We start from the raw sequence: 13,731 nt of genomic DNA, 5'->3' as shown, positions 1-13,731 counted from the left end.
CATAGAAAACAGGCTAAAACCGAGAGAAAACATTGATTCAAAGGAGTAAACAGCTATGTTACTATTTATAGGGTAAAAATATGTAACAATCCAATGCATTTGACTAATTATAAGATTTTGGGTTGAATTTGGAGTGTTTAGAAACCACTTTTACCCATTTTATCCCAAAATAGGCTAAAACAGAGAAAACAGGCTAAAACCGAGAGAAAACATTTACTCGAAGCAGTAAACAGCTATATTACTCTTTATAGGGTCAAAATATGTAACAATCCAATGAATTTGACTAATTATAAGAGTTCGGGTTGAATTTGAAGTGTTTACACACCTCTTTTACCCATTTTGTCCCGAAACAGGCTAAAACAGAGAAAACATTGATTCGAAGCACTAAACAGCTTTGTTACTGTTTATAGGGTCTGAATGTGTGACAATCTAATGCCTTTGACTAACCGTAAGAGTTCGGGATGAATTTGGAGTGTTTAGACAACACTTAAACCCGTTTTATCCCAAAACAGGCTTAAACATAGAAAACAGGCTAAAACCGAGAGAAAACATTGATTCAAAGGAGTAAACAGCTATGTTACTATTTCTAGGGTAAAAATATGTAACAATCCAATGCATTTGACTAATTATAAGAGTTCGGGTTGAATTTGAAGTGATTACACACCACTTTTACCCATTTTGTCCCGAAACAGGCTAAAACAGAGAAAACATTTCTTCGAAGCAGTAAACAGCTTTGTTACTGTTTATAGGGTCAGAATGTGTGACAATCTAATGCTTTTGACTTACCGTAAGAGTTCGGGATGAATTTGGAGTGTTTAGACAACACTTAAACCCGTTTTATCCCAAAACATGCTTAAACAGAGAAAACAGGCCAAAACCGAGAGAAAACATTGATTCAAAGGAGTAAACAGCTATGTTACTATTTCTAGGGTCAAAATATGTAACAATCCAATGCATTTGACTAATTATAAGAGTTCGGGTTGAATTTGAAGTGTTTACACACCACTTTTACCCATTTTGTCCCGAAACAGGCTAAAACAGAGAAAACATTTCTTCGAAGCAGTAAACAGCTTTGTTACTGTTTACAGGGTCAGAATGTGTGACAATTTAATGCCTTTGACTAACCGTAAGAGTTCGGGATGAATTTGGAGTGTTTAGACAACACTTAAACCCGTTTTATCCCAAAACAGGCTTAAATAGAGAAAACAGGCTAAACCGAGAGAAAACATTGATTCAAAGGAGTAAACAGCTATGTTACTATTTATAGGGTAAAAATATGTAACAATCCAATGCATTTGACTAATTATAAGATTTTGGGTTGAATTTGGAGTGTTTAGAAACCACTTTTACCCATTTTATCCCAAAATAGGCTAAAACAGAGAAAACAGGCTAAAACCGAGAGAAAACATTTACTCGAAGCAGTAAACAGCTATATTACTCTTTATAGGGTCAAAATATGTAACAATCCAATGAATTTGACTAATTATAAGAGTTCGGGTTGAATTTGAAGTGTTTACACACCTCTTTTACCCATTTTGTCCCGAAACAGGCTAAAACAGAGAAAACATTGATTCGAAGCACTAAACAGCTTTGTTACTGTTTATAGGGTCTGAATGTGTGACAATCTAATGCCTTTGACTAACCGTAAGAGTTCGGGATGAATTTGGAGTGTTTAGACAACACTTAAACCCGTTTTATCCCAAAACAGGCTTAAACATAGAAAACAGGCTAAAACCGAGAGAAAACATTGATTCAAAGGAGTAAACAGCTATGTTACTATTTCTAGGGTCAAAATATGTAACAATCCAATGCATTTGACTAATTATAAGAGTTCGGGTTGAATTTGGAGTGTTTAGACACCACTTTTACCCATTTTGTCCCAAAATAGGCTAAAACAGAGAAAACAGGCTAAACCGAGAGAAAACATTTACTCGAAGCAGTAACAGCTATATTACTCTTTATAGGGTCAAAATATGTAACAATCCAATGAATTTGACTAATTATAAGAGTTCGGGTTGAATTTGAAGTGATTACACACCACTTTTACCCATTTTGTCCCGAAACAGGCTAAAACAGAGAAAACATTTCTTCGAAGCAGTAAACAGCTTTGTTACTGTTTATAGGGTCAGAATGTGTGACAATCTAATGCTTTTGACTTACCGTAAGAGTTCGGGATGAATTTGGAGTGTTTAGACAACACTTAAACCCGTTTTATCCCAAAACATGCTTAAACAGAGAAAACAGGCCAAAACCGAGAGAAAACATTGATTCAAAGGAGTAAACAGCTATGTTACTATTTCTAGGGTCAAAATATGTAACAATCCAATGCATTTGACTAATTATAAGAGTTCGGGTTGAATTTGGAGTGTTTAGACACCACTTTTACCCATTTTGTCCCAAAATAGGCTAAAACAGAGAAAACAGGCTAAACCGAGAGAAAACATTTACTCGAAGCAGTAAACAGCTATATTACTCTTTGTAAGGTCAAAATATGTAACAATCCAATGAATTTGACTAATTATAAGAGTTCGGGTTGAATTTGAAGTGTTTACACACCACTTTTACCCATTTTGTCCCGAAACAGGCTAAAACAGAGAAAACATTTCTTCCAAGCAGTAAACAGCTTTTTTACTGTTTACAGGGTCAGAATGTGTGACAATCTAATGGCTTTGACTAACCGTAAGAGTTCGGGATGAATTTGGAGTGTTTAGACAACACTTAAACCCGTTTTATCCCAAAACAGGCTTAAACAGAGAAAACAGGCTAAAACCGAGAGAAAACATTGATTCAAAGCAGTAAACAGCTTTGTTACTGTTTACAGGGTCAGAATGTGTGACAATTTAATGCCTTTGACTAACCGTAAGAGTTCGGGATGAAATTGGAGTGTTTAGACAACACTTAAACCCGTTTTATCCCAAAACAGGCTTAAACATAGAAAACAAGCTAAAACCGAGAGAAAACATTGATTCAAAGGAGTAAACAGCTATGTTACTATTTCTAGGGTCAAAATATGTAATAATAATGCATTTGGCTAATTATAAGAGTTCAGGTTGTATTTGGAGTGTTTAGACACCACTTTTACCCATTTTGTCCCGAAACAGGCTAAAACAGAGAAAACGGGCTAAAACCGAGAGAAAACATTTACTCGAAGCAGTAAACAGCTATATTACTCTTTATAGGGTCAAAATATGTAACAATCCAATGAATTTGACTAATTATAAGAGTTCGGGTTGAATTTGAAGTGTTTACACACCACTTTTACCCATTTTGTCTCGAAACAGGCTAAAACCGAGAAAACATTGATTCGAAGCACAAACAGCTTTATTACTGTTTCTAGGGTCAGAATGTGTAAGAATACAAATGCATTTGACTAATTGTAAGAGTTCGCGATGAATTTGGAGTGTTTAGACAACACTTAAACCCGTTTTATCCCAAAACAGGCTTAAACAGAGAGAACAGGCTAAACCGAGAGAAAACATTGATTCAAAGGAGTAAACAGCTATGTTACTATTTATAGGGTAAAAATATGTAACAATCCAATGCATTTGACTAATTATAAGATTTTGGGTTGAATTTGGAGTGTTTAGAAACCACTTTTACCCATTTTATCCCAAAATAGGCTAAAACAGAGAAAACAGGCTAAAACCGAGAGAAAACATTTACTCGAAGCAGTAAACAGCTATATTACTCTTTATAGGGTCAAAATATGTAACAATCCAATGAATTTGACTAATTATAAGAGTTCGGGTTGAATTTGGAGTGTTTAGACACCACTTTTACCCATTTTGTCCCAAAATAGGCTAAAACAGAGAAAACAGGCTAAACCGAGAGAAAACATTTACTCGAAGCAGTAAACAGCTATATTACTCTTTGTAAGGTCAAAATATGTAACAATCCAATGAATTTGACTAATTATAAGAGTTCGGGTTGAATTTGAAGTGTTTACACACCACTTTTACCCATTTTGTCCCGAAACAGGCTAAAACAGAGAAAACATTTCTTCGAAGCAGTAAACAGCTTTTTTACTGTTTACAGGGTCAGAATGTGTGACAATCTAATGGCTTTGACTAACCGTAAGAGTTCGGGATGAATTTGGAGTGTTTAGACAACACTTAAACCCGTTTTATCCCAAAACAGGCTTAAACAGAGAAAACAGGCTAAAACCGAGAGAAAACATTGATTCAAAGCAGTAAACAGCTTTGTTACTGTTTACAGGGTCAGAATGTGTGACAATTTAATGCCTTTGACTAACCGTAAGAGTTCGGGATGAAATTGGAGTGTTTAGACAACACTTAAACCCGTTTTATCCCAAAACAGGCTTAAACATAGAAAACAAGCTAAAACCGAGAGAAAACATTGATTCAAAGGAGTAAACAGCTATGTTACTATTTCTAGGGTCAAAATATGTAATAATAATGCATTTGGCAAATTATAAGAGTTCAGGTTGTATTTGGAGTGTTTAGACACCACTTTTACCCATTTTGTCCCGAAACAGGCTAAAACAGAGAAAACGGGCTAAAACCGAGAGAAAACATTTACTCGAAGCAGTAAACAGCTATATTACTCTTTATAGGGTCAAAATATGTAACAATCCAATGAATTTGACTAATTATAAGAGTTCGGGTTGAATTTGAAGTGTTTACACACCACTTTTACCCATTTTGTCTCGAAACAGGCTAAAACCGAGAAAACATTGATTCGAAGCACAAACAGCTTTATTACTGTTTCTAGGGTCAGAATGTGTAAGAATACAAATGCATTTGACTAATTGTAAGAGTTCGCGATGAATTTGGAGTGTTTAGACAACACTTAAACCCGTTTTATCCCAAAACAGGCTTAAACAGAGAGAACAGGCTAAACCGAGAGAAAACATTGATTCAAAGGAGTAAACAGCTATGTTACTATTTATAGGGTAAAAATATGTAACAATCCAATGCATTTGACTAATTATAAGATTTTGGGTTGAATTTGGAGTGTTTAGAAACCACTTTTACCCATTTTATCCCAAAATAGGCTAAAACAGAGAAAACAGGCTAAAACCGAGAGAAAACATTTACTCGAAGCAGTAAACAGCTATATTACTCTTTATAGGGTCAAAATATGTAACAATCCAATGAATTTGACTAATTATAAGAGTTCGGGTTGAATTTGAAGTGTTTACACACCTCTTTTACCCATTTTGTCCCGAAACATGCTAAAACAGAGAAAACTTTGATTCGAAGCACTAAACAGCTTTGTTACTGTTTATAGGGTCTGAATGTGTGACAATCTAATGCCTTTGACTAACCGTAAGAGTTCGGGATGAATTTGGAGTGTTTAGACAACACTTAAACCCGTTTTATCCCAAAACATGCTTAAACAGAGAAAACAGGCCAAAACCGAGAGAAAACATTGATTCAAAGGAGTAAACAGCTATGTTACTATTTCTAGGGTCAAAATATGTAACAATCCAATGCATTTGACTAATTATAAGAGTTCGGGTTGAATTTGGAGTGTTTAGACACCACTTTTACCCATTTTGTCCCAAAATAGGCTAAAACAGAGAAAACAGGCTAAACCGAGAGAAAACATTTACTCGAAGCAGTAAACAGCTATATTACTCTTTGTAAGGTCAAAATATGTAACAATCCAATGAATTTGACTAATTATAAGAGTTCGGGTTGAATTTGAAGTGTTTACACACCACTTTTACCCAATTTGTCCCGAAACAGGCTAAAACAGAGAAAACATTTCTTCGAAGCAGTAAACAGCTTTGTTACTGTTTACAGGGTCAGAATGTGTGACAATCTAATGCCTTTGACTAACCGTAAGAGTTCGGGATGAATTTGGAGTGTTTAGACAACACTTAAACCCGTTTTATCCCAAAACAGGCTTAAACAGAGAAAACAGGCTAAAACCGAGAGAAAACATTGATTCAAAGCAGTAAACAGCTTTGTTACTGTTTACAGGGTCAGAATGTGTGACAATTTAATGCCTTTGACTAACCGTAAGAGTTCGGGATGAATTTGGAGTGTTTAGACAACACTTAAACCCGTTTTATCCCAAAACAGGCTTAAACAGAGAGAACAGGCTAAACCGAGAGAAAACATTGATTCAAAGGAGTAAACAGCTATGTTACTATTTATAGGGTAAAAATATGTAACAATCCAATGCATTTGACTAATTATAAGATTTTGGGTTGAATTTGGAGTGTTTAGAAACCACTTTTACCCATTTTATCCCAAAATAGGCTAAAACAGAGAAAACAGGCTAAAACCGAGAGAAAACATTTACTCGAAGCAGTAAACAGCTATATTACTCTTTATAGGGTCAAAATATGTAACAATCCAATGAATTTGACTAATTATAAGAGTTCGGGTTGAATTTGAAGTGTTTACACACCTCTTTTACCCATTTTGTCCCGAAACATGCTAAAACAGAGAAAACTTTGATTCGAAGCACTAAACAGCTTTGTTACTGTTTATAGGGTCTGAATGTGTGACAATCTAATGCCTTTGACTAACCGTAAGAGTTCGGGATGAATTTGGAGTGTTTAGACAACACTTAAACCCGTTTTATCCCAAAACATGCTTAAACAGAGAAAACAGGCCAAAACCGAGAGAAAACATTGATTCAAAGGAGTAAACAGCTATGTTACTATTTCTAGGGTCAAAATATGTAACAATCCAATGCATTTGACTAATTATAAGAGTTCGGGTTGAATTTGGAGTGTTTAGACACCACTTTTACCCATTTTGTCCCAAAATAGGCTAAAACAGAGAAAACAGGCTAAACCGAGAGAAAACATTTACTCGAAGCAGTAAACAGCTATATTACTCTTTGTAAGGTCAAAATATGTAACAATCCAATGAATTTGACTAATTATAAGAGTTCGGGTTGAATTTGAAGTGTTTACACACCACTTTTACCCAATTTGTCCCGAAACAGGCTAAAACAGAGAAAACATTTCTTCGAAGCAGTAAACAGCTTTGTTACTGTTTACAGGGTCAGAATGTGTGACAATCTAATGCCTTTGACTAACCGTAAGAGTTCGGGATGAATTTGGAGTGTTTAGACAACACTTAAACCCGTTTTATCCCAAAACAGGCTTAAACAGAGAAAACAGGCTAAAACCGAGAGAAAACATTGATTCAAAGCAGTAAACAGCTTTGTTACTGTTTACAGGGTCAGAATGTGTGACAATTTAATGCCTTTGACTAACCGGAAGAGTTCGGGATGAATTTGGAGTGTTTAGACAACACTTAAACCCGTTTTATCCCAAAACAGGCTTAAACATAGAAAACAAGCTAAAACCGAGAGAAAACATTGATTCAAAGGAGTAAACAGTTATGTTACTATTTCTAGGGTCAAAATATGTAATAATCCAATGCATTTGGCTAATTATAAGAGTTCGGGTTGTATTTGGAGTGTTTAGACACCACTTTTACCCATTTTGTCCCGAAACAGGCTAAAACAGAGAAAACGGGCTAAAACCGAGAGAAAACATTTACTCGAAGCAGTAAACAGCTATATTACTCTTTATAGGGTCAAAATATGTAACAATCCAATGAATTTGACTAATTATAAGAGTTCGGGTTGAATTTGAAGTGTTTACACACCACTTTTACCCATTTTGTCTCGAAACAGGCTAAAACCGAGAAAACATTCATTCGAAGCACAAACAGCTTTATTACTGTTTCTAGGGTCAGAATGTGTAAGAATACAAATGCATTTGACTAATTGTAAGAGTTCGCGATGAATTTGGAGTGTTTAGACAACACTTAAACCCGTTTTATCCCAAAACAGGCTTAAACAGAGAAAACAGGCTAAACCGAGAGAAAACATTGATTCAAAGGAGTAAACAGCTATGTTACTATTTATAGGGTAAAAATATGTAACAATCCAATGCATTTGACTAATTATAAGATTTTGGGTTGAATTTGGAGTGTTTAGAAACCACTTTTACCCATTTTATCCCAAAATAGGCTAAAACAGAGAAAACAGGCTAAAACCGAGAGAAAACATTTACTCGAAGCAGTAAACAGCTATATTACTCTTTATAGGGTCAAAATATGTAACAATCCAATGAATTTGACTAATTATAAGAGTTCGGGTTGAATTTGAAGTGTTTACACACCTCTTTTACCCATTTTGTCCCGAAACAGGCTAAAACAGAGAAAACATTGATTCGAAGCACTAAACAGCTTTGTTACTGTTTATAGGGTCTGAATGTGTGACAATCTAATGCCTTTGACTAACCGTAAGAGTTCGGGATGAATTTGGAGTGTTTAGACAACACTTAAACCCGTTTTATCCCAAAACAGGCTTAAACAGAGAAAACAGGCTAAAACCGAGAGAAAACATTGATTCAAAGGAGTAAACAGCTATGTTACTATTTCTAGGGTCAAAATATGTAACAATCCAATGCATTTGACTAATTATAAGAGTTCGGGTTGAATTTGGAGTGTTTAGACACCACTTTTACCCATTTTATCCCAAAATAGGCTAAAACAGAGAAAACAGGCTAAAACTGAGAGAAAACATTTACTCGAAGCAGTAAACAGCTATATTACTCTTTATAGGGTCAAAATATGTAACAATCCAATGAATTTGACTAATTATAAGAGTTCGGGTTGAATTTGAAGTGTTTACACACCTCTTTTACCCATTTTGTCCCGAAATAGGCTAAAACAGAGAAAACAGGCTAAACCGAGAGAAAACATTTACTCGAAGCAGTAACAGCTATATTACTCTTTATAGGGTCAAAATATGTAACAATCCAATGAATTTGACTAATTATAAGAGTTCGGGTTGAATTTGAAGTGATTACACACCACTTTTACCCATTTTGTCCCGAAACAGGCTAAAACAGAGAAAACATTTCTTCCAAGCAGTAAACAGCTTTGTTACTGTTTATAGGGTCAGAATGTGTGACAATCTAATGCCTTTGACTTACCGTAAGAGTTCGGGATGAATTTGGAGTGTTTAGACAACACTTAAACCCGTTTTATCCCAAAACATGCTTAAACAGAGAAAACAGGCCAAAACCGAGAGAAAACATTGATTCAAAGGAGTAAACAGCTATGTTACTATTTCTAGGGTCAAAATATGTAACAATCCAATGCATTTGACTAATTATAAGAGTTCGGGTTGAATTTGGAGTGTTTAGACACCACTTTTACCCATTTTGTCCCAAAATAGGCTAAAACAGAGAAAACAGGCTAAACCGAGAGAAAACATTTACTCGAAGCAGTAAACAGCTATATTACTCTTTGTAAGTTCAAAATATGTAACAATCCAATGAATTTGACTAATTATAAGAGTTCGAGTTGAATTTGAAGTGTTTACACACCACTTTTACCCATTTTGTCCCGAAACAGGCTAAAACAGAGAAAACATTTCTTTGAACCAGTAAACAGCTTTGTTACTGTTTACAGGGTCAGAATGTGTGACAATCTAATGCCTTTGACTAACCGTAAGAGTTTGGGATGAATTTGGAGTGTTTAGACAACACTTAAACCCGTTTTATCCCAAAACAGGCTTAAACAGAGAAAACAGGCTAAAACCAAGAGAAAACATTGATTCAAAGCAGTAAACAGCTTTGTTACTGTTTACAGGGTCAGAATGTGTGACAATTTAATGCCTTTGACTAACCGTAAGAGTTCGGGATGAATTTGGAGTGTTTAGACAACACTTAAACCCGTTTTATCCCAAAACAGGCTTAAACATAGAAAACAGGCTAAAACCGAGAGAAAACATTGATTCAAAGGAGTAAACAGCTATGTTACTATTTCTAGGGTCAAAATATGTAACAATCCAATGCATTTGACTAATTATAAGAGTTCGGGTTGAATTTGCAGTGTTTAGACACCACTTTTACCCATTTTGTCCCAAAATAGGCTAAAACAGAGAAAACAGGCTAAACCGAGAGAAAACATTTACTCGAAGCAGTAACAGCTATATTACTCTTTATAGGGTCAAAATATGTAACAATCCAATGAATTTGACTAATTATAAGAGTTCGGGTTCAATTTGAAGTGTTTACACACCACTTTTACCCAATTTGTCCCGAAACAGGCTAAAACAGAGAAAACATTTCTTCGAAGCAGTAAACAGCTTTGTTACTGTTTACAGGGTCAGAATGTGTGACAATCTAATGCCTTTGACTAACCGTAAGAGTTCGGGATGAATTTGGAGTGTTTAGACAACACTTAAACCCGTTTTATCCCAAAACAGGCTTAAACAGAGAAAACAGGCTAAAACCGAGAGAAAACATTGATTCAAAGCAGTAAACAGCTTTGTTACTGTTTACAGGGTCAGAATGTGTGACAATTTAATGCCTTTGACTAACCGTAAGAGTTCGGGATGAATTTGGAGTGTTTAGACAACACTTAAACCCGTTTTATCCCAAAACAGGCTTAAACATAGAAAACAAGCTAAAACCGAGAGAAAACATTGATTCAAAGGAGTAAACAGCTATGTTACTATTTCTAGGGTCAAAATATGTAATAATCCAATGCATTTGGCTAATTATAAGAGTTCGGGTTGTATTTGGAGTGTTTAGACACCACTTTTACCCATTTTGTCCCGAAACAGGCTAAAACAGAGAAAACGGGCTAAAACCGAGAGAAAACATTTACTCGAAGCAGTAAACAGCTATATTACTCTTTATAGGGTCAAAATATGTAACAATCCAATGAATTTGACTAATTATAAGAGTTCGGGTTGAATTTGAAGTGTTTACACACCACTTTTACCCATTTTGTCTCGAAACAGGCTAAAACCGAGAAAACATTGATTCGAAGCACAAACAGCTTTATTACTGTTTCTAGGGTCAGAATGTGTGAGAATACAAATGCATTTGACTAATTGTAAGAGTTCGCGATGAATTTGGAGTGTTTAGACAACACTTAAACCCGTTATATCCCAAAACAGGCTTAAACAGAGAAAACAGGCTAAACCGAGAGAAAACATTGATTCAAAGGAGTAAACAGCTATGTTACTATTTATAGGGTAAAAATATGTAACAATCCAATGCATTTGACTAATTATAAGAGTTTGGGTTGAATTTGGAGTGTTTAGAAACCACTTTTACCCATTTTATCCCAAAATAGGCTAAAACAGAGAAAACAGGCTAAAACCGAGAGAAAACATTTACTTGAAGCAGTAAACAGCTATATTACTCTTTATAGGGTCAAAATATGTAACAATCGAATGAATTTGACTAATTATAAGAGTTCGGGTTGAATTTGAAGTGTTTACACACCTCTTTTACCCATTTTGTCCCGAAACAGGCTAAAACAGAGAAAACATTGATTCGAAGCACTAAACAGCTTTGTTACTGTTTATAGGGTCTGAATGTGTGACAATCTAATGCCTTTGACTAACCGTAAGAGTTCGGGATGAATTTGGAGTGTTTAGACAACACTTAAACCCGTTTTATCCCAAAACAGGCTTAAACATAGAAAACAGGCTAAAACCGAGAGAAAACATTGATTCAAAGGAGTAAACAGCTATGTTACTATTTCTAGGGTCAAAATATGTAACAATCCAATGCATTTGACTAATTATAAGAGTTCGGGTTGAATTTGGAGTGTTTAGACACCACTTTTACCCATTTTGTCCCAAAATAGGCTAAAACAGAGAAAACAGGCTAAACCGAGAGAAAACATTTACTCGAAGCAGTAAACAGCTATATTACTCTTTATAGGGTCAAAATATGTAACAATCCAATGAATTTGACTAATTATAAGAGTTCGGGTTGAATTTGAAGTGATTACACACCACTTTTACCCATTTTGTCCCGAAACAGGCTAAAACAGAGAAAACATTTCTTCGAAGCAGTAAACAGCTTTGTTACTGTTTATAGGGTCAGAATGTGTGACAATCTAATGCCTTTGACTTACCGTAAGAGTTCGGGATGAATTTGGAGTGTTTAGACAACACTTAAACCCGTTTTATCCCAAAACATGCTTAAACAGAGAAAACAGGCCAAAACCGAGAGAAAACATTGATTCAAAGGAGTAAACAGCTATGTTACTATTCATAGGGTCAAAATATGTAACAATCCAATGCATTTGGCTAATTATAAGAGTTCGGGTTGAATTTGGAGTGTTTAGACACCACTTTTACCCATTTTGTCCCAAAATAGGCTAAAACAGAGAAAACAGGCTAAAACCGAGAGAAAACATTGATTTGAAGCAGTAAACAGCTATTTACTATTTCTAGGGTCAAATTATGTAACAATCCAATGCATTTGACTAATTATAAGAGTTCGGGTTGAATTTGGAGTGCTTAGACACCACTTTTACCCATTTTGTCCCAAAATAGGCTAAAACAGAGAAAACAGGCTAAACCGAGAAAAACATTTACTCGAAGCAGTAAACAGCTATATTACTCTTTTTAGGGTCAAAATATGTAACAATCCAATGAATTTGACTAATTATAAGAGTTCGGGTTCAATTTGAAGTGTTTACACACCACTTTTACCCATTTTGTCCCGAAACAGGCTAAAACAGAGAAAACATTTCTTCGAAGCAGTAAACAGCTTTGTTACTGTTTACAGGGTGAGAATGTGTGACAATTTAATGCCTTTGACTAACCGTAAGAGTTCGGGATGAATTTGGAGTGTTTAGACAACACTTAAACCCGTTTTATCCCAAAACAGGCTTAAACATAGAAAACAGGCTAAAACCGAGAGAAAACATTGATTCAAAGGAGTAAACAGCTATGTTACTATTTCTAGGGCCAAAATATGTAATAATCCAATGCATTTGGCTAATTATAAGAGTTTGGGTTGTATTTGGAGTGTTTAGACACCACTTTTACCCATTTTGTCCCGAAACAGGCTAAAACAGAGAAAACGGGCTAAAACCGAGAGAAAACATTTACTCGAAGCAGTAAACAGCTATATTACTCTTTATAGGGTCAAAATATGTAACAATCGAATGAATTTGACTAATTATAAGAGTTCGGGTTGAATTTGAAGTGTTTACACACCTCTTTTACCCATTTTGTCCCGAAACAGGCTAAAACAGAGAAAACATTGATTCGAAGCACTAAACAGCTTTGTTACTGTTTATAGGGTCTGAATGTGTGACAATCTAATGCCTTTGACTAACCGTAAGAGTTCGGGATGAATTTGGAGTGTTTAGACAACACTTAAACCCGTTTTATCCCAAAACAGGCTTAAACATAGAAAACAGGCTAAAACCGAGAGAAAACATTGATTCAAAGGAGTAAACAGCTATGTTACTATTTCTAGGGTCAAAATATGTAACAATCCAATGCATTTGAATAATTATAAGAGTTCGGGTTGAATTTGGAGTGTTTAGACACCACTTTTACCCATTTTGTCCCAAAATAGGCTAAAACAGAGAAAACAGGCTAAACCGAGAGAAAACATTTACTCGAAGCAGTAAACAGCTATATTACTCTTTATAGGGTCAAAATATGTAACAATCCAATGAATTTGACTAATTATAAGAGTTCGGGTTGAATTTGAAGTGATTACACACCACTTTTACCCATTTTGTCCCGAAACAGGCTAAAACAGAGAAAACATTGATTCGAAGCACTAAACAGCTTTGTTACTGTTTATAGGGTCTGAATGTGTGACAATCTAATGCCTTTGACTAACCGTAAGAGTTCGGGATGAATTTGGAGTGTTTAGACAACACTTAAACCCGTTTTATCCCAAAACAGGCTTAAACATAGAAAACAGGCTAAAACCGAGAGAAAACATTGATTCAA

The sequence above is a fragment of the Camelina sativa genome, chromosome 18 (genome assembly GCF_030686135.1).
Source record: "Camelina sativa cultivar CO46 ecotype springtype chromosome 18, ASM3068613v1".
NCBI lineage: Eukaryota > Viridiplantae > Streptophyta > Magnoliopsida > Brassicales > Brassicaceae > Camelina > Camelina sativa.
The sequence above is the reverse complement of the archived record's forward strand: the minus strand, read 5'-3'. Positions refer to the sequence as shown.